The sequence below is a fragment of the Tenrec ecaudatus genome, chromosome 1 (assembly GCF_050624435.1).
Source record: "Tenrec ecaudatus isolate mTenEca1 chromosome 1, mTenEca1.hap1, whole genome shotgun sequence".
In the NCBI taxonomy this organism is placed as follows: Eukaryota; Metazoa; Chordata; class Mammalia; order Afrosoricida; family Tenrecidae; genus Tenrec; species Tenrec ecaudatus.
Genome location: NC_134530.1, coordinates 158,433,612 through 158,452,075, shown reverse-complemented (window position 1 = coordinate 158,452,075; position 18,464 = coordinate 158,433,612). Strand labels below are relative to the sequence as shown.

The 18,464-nt window shown below is 49.4% G+C and overlaps 4 non-coding genes across 4 annotated transcripts; 2 read left to right on the top strand and 2 right to left on the bottom strand.

Moving 5' to 3' along the window:
* The first annotated feature begins 302 nt into the window (after positions 1–302).
* Positions 303–375, top strand: TRNAV-CAC (transfer RNA valine (anticodon CAC)). Its single transcript has one exon. It is a non-coding gene; the product is annotated as a tRNA-Val (tRNA).
* Positions 376–2,521: 2,146 nt separating this feature from the next.
* On the top strand, positions 2,522–2,593 carry TRNAE-UUC (transfer RNA glutamic acid (anticodon UUC)). The gene has a single exon. It is a non-coding gene; the product is annotated as a tRNA-Glu (tRNA).
* Positions 2,594–15,613: 13,020 nt separating this feature from the next.
* TRNAE-UUC (transfer RNA glutamic acid (anticodon UUC)) lies at positions 15,614–15,685 on the bottom strand. The gene has a single exon. It is a non-coding gene; the product is annotated as a tRNA-Glu (tRNA).
* A 2,108-nt stretch (positions 15,686–17,793) lies between these two features.
* TRNAV-CAC (transfer RNA valine (anticodon CAC)) lies at positions 17,794–17,866 on the bottom strand. Its single transcript has one exon. It is a non-coding gene; the product is annotated as a tRNA-Val (tRNA).
* Positions 17,867–18,464: the final 598 nt, after the last annotated feature.

Genomic DNA, 18,464 nt, shown 5'->3' with positions numbered 1-18,464 from the left:
ACACAGGAGTGCTAACTCGTGAGCCGTGGGACCCCGAACCCGGCCACGCCCCACGCGCACCCCACCCCACCCCACCCCACCCCAGGGCTGTGCTTCTGGGTGGGGAGCAGACAACTACTCTGACAGCTCGCCTTGCCTGCGGGGACGGACTGTGGCGCTTTGCCGGCAATGTTGTCAGTAGTGGTTCCTAACTTTGGGAGGCGAGGTTCCTATGCAGCCTTTTGTCTGTTGGAACCACATACTTGGAGAAGGACGATTTCAGGATGTGGCTGCATAACCTGTGCTGTGCCTCCGTGTACCTGGTTTCCGTAGTGTAGTGGTTATCACGTTCGCCTCACACGCGAAAGGTCCCCGGTTCGAAACCGGGCGGAAACAAGATTCTTTTCTTGAAAATAATGTCGTCTACACCCTCCTAAGAAGCCACATGTGAAAAAAGAAAAAAAGAAACCACGGGTCTGATACCGCGTGCTAAGAGGCCAGGAAGCAAACCCAATCGTCTTGGGAGGAGACTACTGGTTACCAGCATCCATCTGAGCTCTGTTTCCGCACAGGGTCCGATGGGGGTCCAGACACAAGTCTCAGCTGGCTGTGGGGGGGCGAGCCCCGAACAAGCCTGCTTAGTGCTCCCTGGTTTTCCTTCCCGATGGTGCCAAAGCTTCTCTCGCTTCCCATCTGGACCTCAACTTCCCTACTGACTCTGAACGAAGACTGTGCGTTTGAAGGCGCCCTTCCTGCTGCGCCCAGTGTTTGCTGGATCCGCACAGAACAGCTGGGCTCTGAGGAAAGCCCACCAGAACCCTGGTGGTGGAGTGGAGTGGGCCACGCCCGCAGCTGCTAACCATAAGGTCTGCGGTTTGAGCCCACTCGCTGCTCCCTGGGAGAAAGATGAGGTTGCCGACTGCCACGCACATGTCAAATACTGGAACCTTAAGGGCCGTTCCGCCATGAATCCATATCAGCGGATGGTCAGTGCGTCGTGTTGTGGTTTTGTTTTGGAAAAGCACAAGGACCGTTTCCGCAGCCTCGCCCTACCCTCGCCCAAGGCCCAGTTGCTTCCTCTGGCCTGCAACGTAAGCCTTATGCCCACTGAGTCCCAGCAGGCGAATCCCGGATGGACAGTGGCAAACTCATCTGCAACTGTGACAAGGACACTGGTCCGCACGCTTCTGACAGATAGACTCACACTGGCAGCCCGTTCTCACCTTGGGAAACGTGGGCTCCACGGGGCACTGTGCCCCAACGGACGAGCCTCCTCTCTCTTCAGGGAGCACGCTTTGATCCCAGGCTGCCAACTCACTGTGTAGACCATGGTGCTCCACCTTCCTCAGGCCGTGACCTTTCCGACAGCGCCTCACGCTGGGGTGACCCCCAACCATAGTGTTTGCGTTGCTACGTCATAATGTTGCTGCCGTTATAAATCGTCATGTAAATATCTGATATGCACGATGCATTTTCATTCTTACCAAAGGCACAGGATTAAAGCACAGTGATTAATCACGAAAACAACAAGTAATTTTATTTTGTGAAGTATTTATTTCTCATGACAAAAATGAGAGTTTGTCTTGAAGCGCGGTGTAGCATGGGTCCCAGTCCTCACGCAGGGACCGTGGGCATCTCTGCACGTGGGCGGACCCGCCTGGAGACACAGAGAGGAGCGGTGTCCCGGTGTCTAAGGCCATCGGAAGCATGTGTTTCCTGATGGTCTTAGTCGATCCCCGTGAAAGGGTCGTTTGACCCCGCAAGGGGTAGCGAGCCGAAGGATGGGAACCGCTGGTGTAGACAAACGCATTGACATCCTTCGTTCCAAGTAACCTCAGAGCTTTCTTTACCCCACGTCTGTTTCCCCCTTAAAAACATCAGGTTTTGTTGGGATTCAGAATCTCTGGAAAGGCAGGGACTGTGTAGACCCACGTCCACATTTGAAGGACAACAAGACAGGACCGTCTAAGGAATCCGACGTGGTGTCTGCGGGAAAGCCTGGTCCCCAGGAGAAGGGGCTGAGCCCGTGGAAGGAGGGCGCTGCCACCAGCCAAGACTCGGGCAGCGCAGGGGCAGCGGGTTTTCCAGCGCAGGCCTGGAGGTCAGGAGTCGGGTGCCAGGGCCCTGTTTGCAAGTGTCTTCTAGCTGCACGGCCCTCCCTTGGGCGCCTGCCTGTCCGAGGCTGGAGATCGCGGAGGGTCGTGCTCCATCGTCACCCAGGGCGCCACCTTGTTAGAAAGTCGCCCCCGGCCCGGGTCCCCGTCCCTGTGCGTCCCCACGCGGTCTGCGCGCACCGGCGCGCCTCTGAGTGGAGTACAAGGTGCGGGGAGGACGCAGCCTGGAGGGCCTGTTAGTGCCCACTGGGCTCATGGTGCCGGGTTGAGGCGGACGGGTCACCTTTTTGGAGAAGGCCAGCCAGCAGTGAACTTCGGGGTGTTCTCCGGAGGAGAGGGAGGCGCCCAGGAGGGTAGAGGTTTGGCGTCCAAGTTTGTACTACACGACAAAGTATCAGGTGGAGCCAAGTCAGAGAGCTTATCATCGTTCCCTGGTGGTCTAGTGGCTAGGATTCGGCGCTTTCACCGCCGCGGCCCGGGTTCGATTCCCGGTCAGGGATGTCCTTTTAATTTCACCCACTCAATCCTGGGGAACCTGGTTCTCTATTGTCCTTTGGAAAGGTGAATGCTCATGAACACAGAGTGTCTAGGTCCCCCAAGAGCTGCGTCCTGCTTATGGAATACTGGGAACAGCCTCCAGCTCCCTCCATCTCAGGATTTCAGAATGTTCACCCCAACACAGCAAAGACAATGGAGTCCCAATCTCTCTCCCCCACCAAGTTGCAGTATCCACATAGGTGACACCTATCTTTAGGCCCAGAGAAGAAGCCTCTACAGCCAGGATCTGCAGATCCACCAGGCTGTACCTGGTTGGACATATCTGGGAACTGGGTGCCAAAAAGAGGCCCCAGGGCTCTTAGGCGGCTATTCTCCATCTCTCACCCGATGTGTCATCAACTCCCCAACCTTATACGGGGGTCCGACTTGGGGATAGAGGAGAGAGCCCGCTCCCTCTCACCGCAGAATAATCGTGTCATCTTTTACATCAGAGCTGGGAACTCAGCTAGCATTGTGCTTGTGGCCCTGGATTTTTTTGTCATTAAACAGAAGTGGTTCCTACTCTTTCATCATTAAGTAAAGAATAATTATAATATGTTTGATCAACACATATTATACGTATTCTTTATCCTTTACGACAGTGGTTCTCAACCTTCCTAATGCTTCGACCCTTTAGTACAGTTCCTCATGGTGCAGTGAGTCCCCAAGCATAACATGATTTTCATTGCTACTTCATAACTGTAATTTTCTGCTGTTATGAATCGGGCGACCCTGAGAAGGGGTCATTCGACCCCCAAAGGGTCGTGACCCACGGGTTGAGCACGCTGCTCTATGAGCTTACAGGTTACACCACCAGTCTACTAATCCTGTGTGGGAGACTGACGCTGAAGGAAATATGATGGGACTACATTCCCTAAGGGATAGCAGAGGGAATCTGGAAAGCTAATATTATTCCACGGCAGGAAAGCCACCACTGGGGTTCAGTCAGAGGTAAAGCCCAGGTGCACTATGCTGCGCACGGGGGTGATTCTGTCTCGCTGTAGAAGCAGACATTATTTGGTCATCTCCTCCCAGCGCGGCACCCATCCCCCCTCATGCCTTCCCCAATGCAGGTATGGGGTTTCCCCACCTGTGAGCTCACAGACTGTACTGTGGTTACCACCCACCTTGTGACGAATGTAACTACTGAATATGCATGTCTCATGGCTACCTCTGAATATCCCACGATAGAAAAGACTCTCTCTGTGCAGACCTCACTGGTGAGATCCTGGCCGGCCCGAGGGGAGCATGCTATCCTGAACTGTGTCTGACTCCTTTATTTTACGCTCTCTCCTAGCTCTCCTCCTCTTTATGACTTTACTATGATCCTTGTAGATTATAACCGTACAATTCCGCCTACAGGCCCTAGCTTGTTAGAGGCTGGCTTACTCTGACAGTTCTGCTGTGGTCTCTTCCACCGTCAGTAGTTAGGACATGCCTTGGAGTTCACGCGGAAGCCATCTCCAGGGCCAGCCGCATGCCTTTCCCAGAGTTACTGGAAGAGGGCCTTGGGCTTGCAGGCTTATGCCTGTAGGAGAAGGAGAGTACGTTTTAGACCTTCGTTTCTTCCTGCTCAGGGTTCCCTCTGGTTTCCCTAAAAAGAAAAGCTTTTGGATTTCTAGGCAACTATGAGTCACGTCTTTGTGTGAACAACGCCAAGAACCATAGGGAATGAATGAGCAAAAATGGGTTTTGACCTTGTACTATTCCTATTTTTCATTTCACCCCAAGGAGTAAAGTAGAAAACTGTTTCTCCAGGTTTGTAGCAGCCAAGAGAAGGTGGGACATCCACATAACAATCACTGTACTTTCGAGTAAGTGCTGGTGTCCCAATTTTACAAGGAATTAATGAGGACAAGCCAGCTCCAGCTAACGGTCCAGTGACTCCAAGTGTGCTTGGCTTCACAGCTCAGTCTGGCCACTGCCTCTGCAGTCTGCGCAGTCAGGGACCAGGCAGAAAGAGTGCTCTGCCCTGTGCAGATCATGTTTGCTAGACGTCTGGACCCAGGGTCCTATGTATTTCATTGTCCCTGCTTTTGTGCTCAATTCAAAGGTCTAACTTCTGCAAAGGAGACAAGGTGCTATGCATGCTGCATTTCCCTCTAAGAATACACTTCCATGTGGCCAGTGCAGGGTTCACGTGCATGTTTGGACTTAGGTACCAGAAATCACTCATTTCAAGTCCAGTGCTGCCCGGAGAGATGACAGGAACTGGCAAGCACAACGTTCCCGCACCCGCCATTCTTGCAGCTACTTACAGTGAGCTGTAACCTCTGGAGTACTACTCTTAGAAAGCACTCCCCCACCCCCACCCACCCTGCCACTCTCTCCCCTGAGGGAAACAGGTATCTTTTTAATTTTTTTAACCATTTAAATTCATCATTTCTCTGAGAGGCAATTTCCATCACTGCTTCTTCTTTGTTTCCTTTTGAGACAGAATTTCTGAGTCAACCAATGTCGTGGCTGGTGTGGCAGCTTCTTTGTGGGTTAATTCCCCCTTGCAAGGGGCTGGTCTGCGTTGTAGTCATGGTGTGGTAAGTGGTCTGTGTTGTGTGGCCAGGGAACTTTGACTGATCACTGTTACTGATAGACTTGGAGCCCCCCATGGTCTTGCTTTTCTGGGAGGATGAATGAAGGGGGTCTTGAAGGAGGTGGGGATCACACCTTTTATTGAGTTCTTAGTTTAAGTCAATCATTGTGCTAAAGACTTAACCAAGTTTAGCTCCATGATGTTAATTATCATCTGCTACAGTGCGGGTTGCAGCCCTTGGATGGAGTGAATGGTCTGGGGCTGTGCTAGTAACTGAGAAGTTGGTGGTTTGAGCTCATGCCTAGGAAGTCCCTCAGAAGAGTGCATGGAGATCTGCATGTGAGAACCCACAGCCTTGGGAACCCAGTGGGATGCACATAGCCTCTCCACACTTGGAGCATCACCCTGAGCCTGGATCCACTCAGGGACAATGGGTCTTGTTTGTTTCCCTGTTCATTTTGTAAATTGGGCATGGAGACGTGCTGGATACTGACTTAAATATGCAATTCCCTAAAGAGATTTGTCTTGGTTGAGAAGTTAAAAGGATCTTGCTCCTATTTGCTCAGTGCAGAAATGCATCCGTCTATACCCTTGACCATAACCCTTTAGAGGAGCCAGCCTCTTCCAGGGTGTGCTGAGTGGTGGAGGGGGGAGGGGTGGTAACCCTGTTCTCCAGTGCATGAATATCTCATAGGAGAATGTGGGTTGTGATGTTGTACCCGGCACAAACTCAGATTGCTCCAGGGCATAAAGCCCCTGGGTTTTCTGCTTGGCTGGGACTGACTGACACCTAGCATAGGACAGTGTGCAATTCAAATGTGTGACTTGTCTGGTGATTTTTATTCTCTGAGACAGTGTCCATGGACAGGCCTTCAAGCCCCACCACAGCTGTGCAACAAGAAAACACAAGGGAACTTCCTAAAGTTGGCGGGAAATCTCCATCATCTCTTCCTTCCCCTCATCCTTTTGTGGCAGCAAGTCAGAATTCTCAGGCTTCTGAGGGCAAAAGCCAATGCGAGGACACTTCCAGGTTCCTCTTATCTGTAGTGAAAACAAACAGAGGGGGATGGAGAGGACACAATTACGCAGGCTCTACAGCCCCAAATGCGACTAGTTATTCTCAACCTAGCTAAGACTCCAGATAATGAGGTCTATGTATCTTACTCACTCACATGTCTGGTTCTAGGGGCGAGTAGTTCTGAGAAATCACCATTTCATGTATAATGCCCTCCTCCTTTCTTTGGAGAAAACCTGAGGGGTCCCTGGCTGTCAGTTGGAAACTAGCTTAGTATCTGCCTTCCCCTCTTCCATCTGAGTGTGAAGCAGAACATCAGGTTTTGTCTGACTCTATGATGCAGGGAATTCTGTTAGGTCCATTCAGACTTCACTGCAGCTCTGTCTCGCTCTTCCTAGGCACGGCCCACGCAAGCCCAGATGTTCTCTTAGTGACTCCTTATTCATACTCCCAGATTCACCTTTCTGGCTCTGATAAGGAATTCCATGACATGATGCCTGGAAGGTCTGGCAGAACGTGGTCCAGGATTTCTCAGCCTCGATGTGCAGCATCATTTCCTATGTGGACTGGGAGACCTCAATCAGACATTACCTTTGTTTGAATGGATTAAATTAATAAATTATTATTTAAATGTGTTATTTGTGGTTTGCAGGTACTTATTGAATGCCTATAGAGAATAAAATCCATGTGGGAAACAATAAACTAAAATGGCCTTAAGTTAATGAAGGAAAGTTAAAAGAAAAATAATTTTCTTTATTAGCTCGCTCTGTTTCAGAAACCTAGAAAAGAGAAACTAGTGCTAGGGGGAGTTGAGAACTATTAACAGATAACAGGGTTGTTGTTATCTCCTGTTAAATGCATAGGAAGAACAGAAAAGCTGTCGTATGTGAAAGATAATAAGAGAAAAGATGCCTCCCCCCAACAACCATGATCCGAATCCTACCTTGCAGGGCTGGATAGGGCAGAGGTTGTACACTGGTGCATATGAGGGCTGGAGGCACAGGGAATCCAGGGTGGATGATACCTTCAGGACCAAGGGTGTGAGGGGTGATGCTGGGAGAGTGGAGGGTGAGTGGGTTGGAAAGGAGGAACTGATTACAAGGATCCACATGTGACCTCCTCCCTGGGAGATGGTCAGCAGAGAAGGGGGGTAAGGGAGACTCTGCATAGGGCAAGATATGACAAAATAACAATGCATAAATTACCAAGGGCACATGAGGGAGGGGGGAGCGGGGAGGGAGGGGGAAAAAAGAGGACCTGATGCAAAGGGCTTAAGTGGAGAGCAAATGCTTTGAGAATCATTGGGGCAGGGAATGTGCAGATGTGCTTTATAAAATTGATGCATGTATATGTATGGATTGTGATAAGAGTTGTATGAGCCCCTAATAAAATGTAAAAAAAGAAAAGAGGGGGGAAAAAGAAAATGATAAAGGAAAAGAATGTACAGATGTGATTTATACAATTGATGTATGTATATGTATGGATTGTGATAAGACTTGTATGAACCTCTAATAAAATCTTTTTAAAATATATAAGGAAAAAAATAAGAGAAAATATGAAAGTCTTCAATGTGAACAATTTGCAAGTCCCTAGTGAACTGCACTCGGTAGAATCCCATAGCTTACCGTGCAGTGTGAATAAAGAAGTCATGAAGATCCATCACAAAGCTGCCATCAACCTAGAAGATATCCATATCTATGGAATAGTCTATTTTACTTGACCTTTTATTTTTTTAAAGGTAAGTTCATATTTTTTAGGTATCAATGTGATCGCCTAGAAAAGATGAGCTCTGGTACCTAGCACAAATGCACCTGGAACGGGTTAAGCCACATAAGAACACCAGACCAAAGTATGTCCCAGGTACTGTTCAAGTGACCCAAGGAATGTGAATTAGGCCCAGATGCTCCATCTACTTGGCTATAGTTTTGAGAAAACTTTTGGGCAATAGCTTTTTTTTTTCCTCTAAGAGACATAATTTAACCATAGTTCATAAACCATGGTGAGTGAAAAAAATGTTTTATGGAGAAAAGTTAGCTCAGAAGAAAAAACAATCATGTCTTAGCATAAGTTCCATCAAGTATTTGGCTGGCTATGATATGGAAGTGAAATTAGACTTTGTCTGTGGCAGGACAGAGGGCAGAATAAGTTCCAGTGAGTGAAACTAACAGGAAGGCTTAGGTGGACTTAATAGAGGGTCATTTCTAACAACTGGGCAGTGTGGTACGGCTCATTATCCAGTGAGCTCCCTGTCTGTCTTTAAAAGGATTCAAGGCCACAGCATGTGGGATACAGAAAGATTTCTCCCAAGTTGTCTCTCCCAAAGATATGCCAAACACAAGGCGCTGCTTGCTACACATGGTAAATGACTGTACACTAGGAGTTCAATGAAAGTAGATCAGAGGTTATTTCCTTAAGAGTATCCAGAGCAACCAGACTGTATAGTCTGACTCACCTTCAGTAGGGCCCACTCCCTTCTGACATTGTTCCCAAAGGCAAGCCCAGGACCCCTCAAGGATGACTAAGGTTAGGCCACTATATGGAATCTAGGTCCACTCATCTTGCCACATATGTACCCCAATTCTCTCCCTTTACTATTGCGTGCACTCCCCTAGGTCACCCCCTCCTCTTGCCTGTATTGCCTGTTACAACCCCTTCCTATGATGTAGGTCATTAGCTGTAACCAGGGGGCTGGCATGCCCCAACGATATGGAAGGTTTGGTTAGAAATAAAACCTCACGACTCAATAGAAAGTAAATGTCTAGAAGACAATGAGGGCAACACATGTACAAACATGCCCGATTTAACTGATGTATGGACTGAAATAAGAGTCGTATGAGCCCTCAGTAAAACGATTTTATTTAAAATGAAAAGAAATGAAACCTCACGAGATCTCTCTCCTGTCCTCCCGTCTCCCCCCTGCACGTGGACCACCAAGGGAGCTGAGGTGAGCATGCTACCATGAAATGTGACTCCTTTATTCCACTCTCTCTCTCCTTTCTGTCTATGACTTTACTCTAATCTTTGTATATCTTAACCTTACACTTGCGCCTACCAATCCCTTGATTAGTTGTGGGGGGCTGGTTACCCCCACAAGAGCAGATGTCTGCTCCATGCGGAATGTCTTAGAGCACACCCAGGAAGGGAGATAACAGCCCAACCATAAGGCTCTGTGATTCTGTAACTGATTTCTGTAACTTGAGCTCTTGGACCAATAGCTATGTTGCCATATAGACTGTGTAGAAGCCAGGCTTCTCAGCACATTTTTATTCTGTTTTTGTGGTCAAATTAGGTGCCTCAGCTGATATCCGGGTCAGCTCATACTTGAGAATATATGGCACGTAGTTTTTGTCTTTTCATGTTGGACTTTACTGTACTCTACCTTATCGAATGCTATCACAAAGGAGCCTACAGTACCTCAACGATGTCCCCTACACACACACACACACACACACACACACACACACACACATATACACGGCACACTCCCCCATGCCCGGGCCCTCTGCTCAGCTTCCTAGGTTTCAGGCACCACTTTACTTCCCTGAACTCAGATAAATGGCAGCTGAGCATCACTAGGATAGTGCCATCCAGGGAAGTAACAAGATGCCGTCCTCTCCCATGGGCCTCCTCCCAAACCAGACCATATCGAATCCCTAGTAATGTTTATTATCCATTTTAATCTAGAATAAGCTGTGGTATAGCTGTAAATTGCTGAAATGTAATATTTCTTAGATTATATGAACACTAACAACCAAATTGTTTTATAACATCTTTCAACATTTCATCCTTAAGTCAACTATGTAAGGGTTGAAGACAAATAGAAGCAGGCCCTTTTGTGACATATCTTCATGTATCTTTTTTCTCAAGGGTTTCTATGGAAGTGCACGGGGAAACACACGGACAGTCACCTTGCACTGCAGGGCCATTGTGGCAAGAGAAGCTCAATGGCTGCTCTCCTTTGGGCAGAAGCACAACTGAGTGTACTCCACAAATCAGGACATCTTTCTGCTTGGATGCGGGTTGGAATCAGGAGGAGATCAAAGCCAGGTGAAGACCAGACTGAGGTGCGACGCCTACCTGATAGCACCGCCTAGATCCCTCTGGAAAGCTCCGGGGAGTTTTCCTCCTCCCTGTGCGTCAATTTTCTCTGCTCCTTTTGCTCTCCTACCATGAGAGAGGCCTTACTGTCTGTCTGTCTGGTCAGGACTCTGCAGACGCTGAAAGGTAGAGAACAGTGTGGCGAGGACAGCTACCCTCCCTGAAGACCCCTTCCCTGGAGGCAGCTCCAGAGCTCTGACTGACCCAGGACAACAACTGAACCCAGAAACCAGGAGGAGTTGGGAGGAGGCCCAGTTCTGCGCACATTCCAACTAACCACCAGCATGCTCAAAGTCTCACTGACTCAAGTGGACTCCCAAATGCTTGTGCATTGGGCTGCTATCCGCAGGTCCACAGTTGCTTTCCACTCCCATAAAGAGCCGCAGTCTCAGACCCCTCTGGGCAGTTCTGCCCTAGCCCCTGGGACCTCTGAGTGAGAGCAGAATAAAGCTTTTCCAGGGTCTGAGCAGACTGGGCACTAAGTGGCTGCGGGGCAAGAGGGGCCTGTTGGAGAAGACAGGGAGGAAAGACACTTGCCAAAATAAAAGTCTTCCCTTATTCAAGAAACTCAGGAAATCTGCAAGTTACTCTCCAAGGTGTAGCAAGTAGCTATATAGGGAGAAAGACAGACAAAGCAACTACAAGAAATTCATCATTAAAGCTACAGAAATAGGGCTTTTTGTTCTTATTGTAATCTAGCAGAGTATTGTAGATTTTTGTAATAAGGCATTTGTCTGATGTGTCATTGCTAAAGATGTTTTCCCAGTCTGTGGGCCCTTACTACTCTCTTGATGACTCTTTCAATGTACTCAGGTGTTTTATCTGCAGTATATACCACTAGTCAATTTGTGCCTCCACTGTGCTTGTGTCCTTCCCTGTTTCTGATAGCCTATGGATTCCCTGTGCCAAAGTTCTCAGGTTTGTCCCAATTCCTTCATTGATGGTCCTAATAATTTGCAGTTTTACCTCAAGGTCTGTGATCCACCTTGAGTTTATTCTTGTGCGTGCAGTGAAGTAAGGGTCTTGCTTCATTTTTCTGCAGGTAGAGATCCATTTTTCCCCCAGCACCACTTGTTGAAGAGGGCATCTGCTTTCCATTTGATATTTTTGCGGGTCCTTTTCAAAAAATCAGTTGTCTGTATGTTGGTGATTGTATTTCTGGGTTTTCAGTTCTTTTCCATTGGTCTGAGCGTCTGTCAATATACCGAAACCACACTGTTTTGACCACTGTGGCTCTACAGGAGGTGCTAAAGTCAGGTAAAGCAAGCCCTCCCACTTTATCCTTGTTCTTGAGGAGTTCTCTGCTAATTCTGAGCTTCTTACCTCTCCACATGAAGTTGGTAATTAGTTATTCCAATTCTTTGAAGAAAGATGATGGTATTTGTATCAGGATAGCATTAAACTTATATAGTGCCTTTGGCAGAACTGACATTTTTACTATATTGAGTCTTCCCATCCAAGAGCATAGGATATTCTCTTCCACTTGTTGAGGTCACTCTTGGCTGCTTATAATAGTGTTCTGTGGTTTTCCTTGTAGAAATCTTTTGGAGTGTTTTTAGTCAGTTATATCCTTAGATATTTCAATCTGTGCTTGGCTATTATAGTATGTACTACCTTTTGGATCCCGTCTTCCATGGTCTTGTCCAATGTAGATAGCAGTCCATTAGACTTTTGATTGTTCATCTTGTGGAGGTGGGCAAAGGACCCGAACAGAAGTTTCACAAGGGCAGAAATCTGAATGGCCAATAAATATATGAGAAAATGTTCCTGATCCTTAGCCATAAGAGAAATGCAAATTGAAACAACTATGAGATACCACCTAACACCTTTAAAGATAGCCCAATTCAAAAACTCAGACAGCAACAAGTGTTGTAGTAGCTGTGGTGACATAGGAAATCTGGTCCACTGCTGAGAGACCTGTAGGTATGTATAGCCACTATGGAAATCAATTTGGCAATATCTATAACAGATGTAGATCTAGCTACCATCTGGCCCACCAATCCCCCTACTGGACATATATCTAAAAGAGGCAAGAAACAAACCATGGCCAGACATCTGGGCTCCACCGTTCATGGCAGCACAGTTCACAATTGCAAGGACTTGCTAACAATCCAAATTTCCATCAATGGACGAATGGAAAACACTGTGGTACATACATATAATGGAGCGCTACACATCCCTAAAAATCAGTGATGAACGCATGAAGCACATTGCCACATGGCAATAACTGGAGGAAATTATGCTAAGTGAAGTAAGCCAATCAGAAAAGGACAAACACAACATGAGTTTGCTGAGGTAAGCTTTAAAAATGCAAAAGGGGGATAGGGAAAAAGCTACTGTACACAAACATTCTTGGGGTGAGGTCCAGGTAGTATGGCATGGGATGGACCAAATCCAGGGATACATATGGCAGCCAAATAAAAAGGAGGGGGGAAGAAAGATAGATAGAAAGAAAGAAGGAAAGACAAGGGAAGCAGGGGCACAGGGCACTAACACCTAAGGGGAGGGTATTGCTTAAGTCTCCCCAGGAGAGGGAGAGAGGGACCAGATTCCAACCCAGCGTGCCAAGACATACCAGCACAAAGCAGGGAACCAATACAGAGGCCTACCTGGCTGGCCCTACTCCCAACTATGTGGACCCCCACAACCCCCGAAGAATGCACTTCAGAAGACAGCACTGAAGCTACAGCTCAGAGGGAGGGAAACTTCTGATCAGAGCACACAGGAGCAAACCAAGAGGGAAGGAGAGAAACCGGAACACATCTCAGCCCACCAAGCCCTGAGGATGATATTCCTGCTCAGAGCGGCCAATGCACAGAGAGGACCATAGGGTCAGCCCTACCACAAGACATGACATCTTTCACTAACCCATAGCACTCCAGGGGACAACACTGGAGACGCAGTGCAGGAACTGTGCCCCATCTGACCCCCACCACAAGGGGGATGGCGGGGGAGGAGGGGAGACACACTGAGGGCATACAACAGAGCAGGAAGGGGAGACACACTGAGTGCATACAACAGAACAGGAAGGGAGCAAAGCAATGAAGTCCCTGAGGGAACACCAAAAATAGACTTTGGGGCCCAGGGGTGGCACCCCATCAGACTGGAACAGAAAACACTCCTAAAGGTCAAACAAAATTTATAGGCATTTTTTTGGGGGGGGTTGGTTTTTTTGTGTGTTTTCTTTTATTATTTTGTCTAGTTTCTGTGTTTATTGTCTCTGCATATTGAGCTAGATAAGACAGACAGGCTAAACAATCTGGACGAGAAAACAATGGGACTGAGGATTGGGGACGCAGGGACACGAGAGAGTGAAGCAGGGGAAAGGAAGTGGGTGTCAACAAACCCAGGGACAAGGGAACAAGTGATCTAAAATCGATGGTGAGGACGGCATAGGTTGTCTGGTGGAGCTTGATCAAGGGCAAGTTAGCCAAGAAGAATTAGTGACCCTGAATGGAGGCTGAGCATGATTAGTGGGATAGAGGAAAGGAAACGGAAATAGAGGAAAGAACTAGGAGGCAAAGGACATTTACAGAGGTCTAAATATAGGTATGTGCATATGTAAATATATTTATATATAATGATAGGGAAATAGATCTAAGTACACATGTGTTAAATATTAAGTTAACATGGAAGAAGCACAGCAGCCTGTGTGATCATGAGATGTTGATGGAATCAGGTATCAGGCACCAAAGACCCAGAACAAAAAGTCATATCAATGTGAATGACAAGGAGTACGGAGTGGAGACCCAAAGCCCATCTGTAGACAACTGGACATCCCCTTACAGAGGGGGTCACAAGGAAGAGCCAACCAGTCAGGTTGTAGTATATCACCGATGAAACATACTACTTTCCTCTAGTTCTTTAATGCTTTCTTCCCCCCTCTCCCCCCATCATGACCCCAATTCTACCTTACAAATCCAAATAGACCATATCATGTACAGGGAATCCAAGACAGATAAAATTCTCAGAACCAATAATGAGAGTAGCGATTCCAGCAGGGGAAGGGGAAGATGGGAGAGAAAGGGGGAATTGATCACAATGATCTACATACAACCTCCTCCCAAGGGCACAGACAACAGAAAAGTAGGTGAAGGGAGACAGTGGTTGGTGTAAGACATGAAAAAAATGATACATTATCAAGGGTTCATGAGGGAGGGTGGCAGAGCGGGGAAATGAGCTGATAACAAGGGCTGAGTGGAAAGAAAATGTTTTGAATGTGATGAGGCAACGCGTGGACAAATGTACTTGGCACAATGGATGGCCTGGGACAAGGGCTGTAAGAGCTTCCAGTAACATGAGTTTACAAAGGAAAGAGAAAGCACCATTCCGCCGCGAAGCAACAAGTCCACATGGAGGAAGCACACGTGTGACCGTGAGGTGTCACTGGGACCAGGTAACAGGCATCAGAAGACCCATAACCAACCAATAATCAAACAAAACGTATTGCTGGTCACGAGGGGCATCGGAGCAGAGACCCAAGGCCCATCTGTACACAACGCAACACCCCCCACAGAGGGATCGCTGGGAAGGGAAGAGTCGACTAGGGTGCACTAAAGCGCCCGTGAAACACAATATTCCTCTGGCTCCTTGAGGTTTCCTCACCCCCCTCTATCATAACCCCAGTGCTGATCTCACTCTGGACTAGAGCGGAGCTTGCACACAGGGGCAGATAAGAGATAAACGCTCACGACACACGGAATGCAGGAACAGGAAGGGGAATAGCGCTACCACAAGGGTTGTGGGAAGGGGGGGGTGAGGTGGGGAGCAAGGGGAACCGATGGCAATGATCGACACACCCCTCCAGGGGGAAGAGCAACAGAAATCATGAGGGAAGGGGATAGCGGTCGGTGTGAGAGATGAAAATAATAATTAATAATCTATCAAGGGGTCACAAGGGTGGAGGGGAGGGAAAGAGAAAAGAGGAGCTGATACCGAGGGCTCAATAGAAAGGAGCTGTCTCGAGGAGAACGCTGGCAGCATATGTACAAATATGCCTGCTACAATAGATGTGTGGATTGTGATAAGAGTTGTAGAACCCCAATAAAATGACCTTTTAATTTAAAAAGGTACAGAAATAATAAATGATGTGCCTATCTGTCCAACTTTCTTGTAAGTTCGAAAAGTACGATTGGGACCCTTGTGCCTGATTCCAGGTGGCTCCGCTGAGATGGAAAGTATGAACGAAGAGTTAGAACAACCAGTGTAAACGGCTGCAGAGCCATGGTAGCCTACTCTCCTCTGAGCAGGAGGTCTCTGCTGGGGATGGGGGGTTCATTTCTCTAAACTTGAAAGTTGCCCAACACTTCGGATGATAAATGATGGACAAAGTAAAAGGGCTTCCCTGACCGGGAATCGAACCCGGGCCGCGGCGGTGAAAGCGCCGAATCCTAGCCACTAGACCACCAGGGAATGACGGCAAGGCGCCTGACTTTCCTCCACGTCTCACTTTATTCCTAAACACAAACTTGGAGGCAGAACCTCTACTCTCCCGGGGACCTCCCTATCCCCCCGAGATCAATGCCTGCCCAACTTCTCCAAAAAGGCGACCAGTGGGCTTCACTCCGGCGCCATGAGCCCAGTGGGCACTAATAGGCCCTCCAGGCTGCGTCCTCTCCGCCCCCTTGGACCCCACTCAGAGGCGCGCCGGTGCGCGCAGACCGCGTGGGGACGCACAGGGACCGGGACCCGGGCAGGGGGCGACTTTCTAACAAGGTGGCGCCCTGGGTGACGATGGAGCACGGCCCTCCGCGATCTCCAGTCTCGGACAGGCAGGCGCCCAAGGGGGGGCCGTGTGGCTAGAAGACACTTGCAAACAGGGCCCTGGCACCCGACTCCTGACCTCCAGGCCTGCGCTGGAAAACCCGCTGCCCCTGCGCTGCCCGAGTCTTGGCTGGTGGCAGCGCCCTCCTTCCACGGGCTCAGCCCCTTCTCCTGGGGACCAGGCTTTCCCGCAGACACCACGTCGGATTCCTTAGACGGTCCTGTCTTGTTGTCCTTCAAATGTGGACGTGGGTCTACACAGTCCCTGCCTTTCCAGAGATTCTGAATCCCAACAAAACCTGATGTTTTCAAGGGAGAAACAGACGTGGGGTAACGAAAGCTCTGAGGTTACTTGGAACGAAGGATGTCAATGCGTTTGTCTACACCAGCGGTTCCCATCCTTCGGCTCGCGACCCCTTGCGGGGTCAAACGACCCTTTCACGGGGATCGACTAAGACCATCAGGAAACACATGCTTCCGATGGCCTTGGACACCGGGACACCGCTCCTCTCTGTGTCTCCAGGCGGGTCCGCCCACGTGCAGAGATGCCCACGGTCCCTGCGTGAGGACTGGGACCCATGCTACACCGCGCTTCAAGACAAACTCTCATTTTTGTCAGGAGAAATAAATAATTCACAAAATAAAATTACTTGTTGTTTTGTGATTAATCACCGTCCTTTAATCCAGTGCCTTTGGTAAGAATGAAAATGCATCGTGCATATCAGATATTTACATGACGATTTATAAGCAAACCCTATGGTTGGGGGTCACCCCAGCGTGAGGCGCTGTCGGAAAGGTCACGGCCTGAGGAAGGTGGAGCACCATGGTCTACACAGTGAGTTGGCAGCCTGGGATCAAAGCGTGCTCCCTGAAGAGAGAGGAGGCTCGGCCGGCGGGGCACAGCGCCCCGTGGAGCCCACGTTTCCCAAGGTGAGAACGGGCTGCCAGTGTGAGTCTATCTGTCAGAAGCGTGCGGACCAGTGTCCTTGTCACAGTTGCAGATGAGTTTGCCACTGTCCATCCGGGATTCGCCTGCTGGGACTCGGTGGGCATAAGGCTTACGATGCAGGCCAGAGGAAGCAACTGGGCCTTGGGCGAGGGTAGGGCGAGGCTGCGGAAACGGTCCTTGTGCTTTTCCAAAACAAAACCACAACACGACTCACTGACCATCCGCTGATATGGATTCATGGCGGAACGGCCCTTAAGGTTCCAGTATTTGACATGTGCGTGGCAGTCGGCAACCTCATCTTTCTCCCAGGGAGCAGCGAGTGGGCTCAAACCGCAGACCTTATGGTTAGCAGCTGCGGGCGTGGCCCACTCCACTCCACCACCAGGGCTCTGGTGGGCTTTCCTCAGAGACCAGCTGTTCTGTGCGGATCCAGCAAACACTGTGCGCCGCAGGAAGGGCGCCTTCAAACGCACAGTCTTCGTTCAGAGTCAGTAGGGAAGTTGAGGTCCAGATGGGAAGCGAGAGAAGCTTTGGCACCATCGGGAAGGAAAACCAGGGAGCACTAAGCAGGCTTGTTCGGGGCTCGCCCCCCCACAGCCAGGTGAGACTTGCGTTGGAACCCCATCTGACCCTGTGCAGAGACGTGAGCGCAGATGGATGCTGGTAACCAGCAGTCTCCTCCCAAGACGATTGGGTTTGCTTCCTGGCCTCTTAGCACGCGGTATCAGACCCATGGTTTCTTTTTTTCTTTTTTCACATGTGGCTTCTTAGGAGGGTGTAGACGACATTATTTTCAAGAAAAGAATCTTGTTTCCGCCCGGTTTCGAACCGGGGACCTTTCGCGTGTGAGGCGAACGTGATAACCACTACACTACGGAAACCAGGTACACGAAGGCACAGCACAGGTTATGCACCCACATCCTGAGATCGTCCTTCTCCAAGTATGTGGTTCCAACAGACAAAAGGCTGCACATGAACCTCGACTCCCAAAGTTAGGAACCACTACTGACAGCTCTGCGGGCAAAGCGCCACAGTCCGTCCCCGCAGGCAAGGCGAGCAGTCAGAGTAGTTGTCTGCTCCCCACCCAGAAGCACAGCCCTGGGGTGGGGTGGGGTGCGCGTGCGGCGTGCCCGGGTTCGGGGTCCCAGGGCTCACGAGTTAGCACTCCTGTGTCCAGATCGAGCCTCCCCGCGGGCCTCCAGCTCGCTGCAGCCCTCTCTGCGGAGCTGCGACCCAGTCCTCAGCGGTGGTCACTCCTCTGAACTCTTGACAACAGGTAAGTGCTCCCAGCCAAGGATGTTCAGTGTCCTTCCTCATTACGACCCGCCCACACACACCCACAAGCACTCATGTTGGCTGCAGGCGATCCTTTCCACGGTACCCCACGTGTGCAACGCGAACTGCTCCGCCGCGTTTTCTAGGTGGTCTTTCAGAGACCCGTCGCCGGGCTGTCTTCCCAGGGCCTCTGCGTGTCCCAGC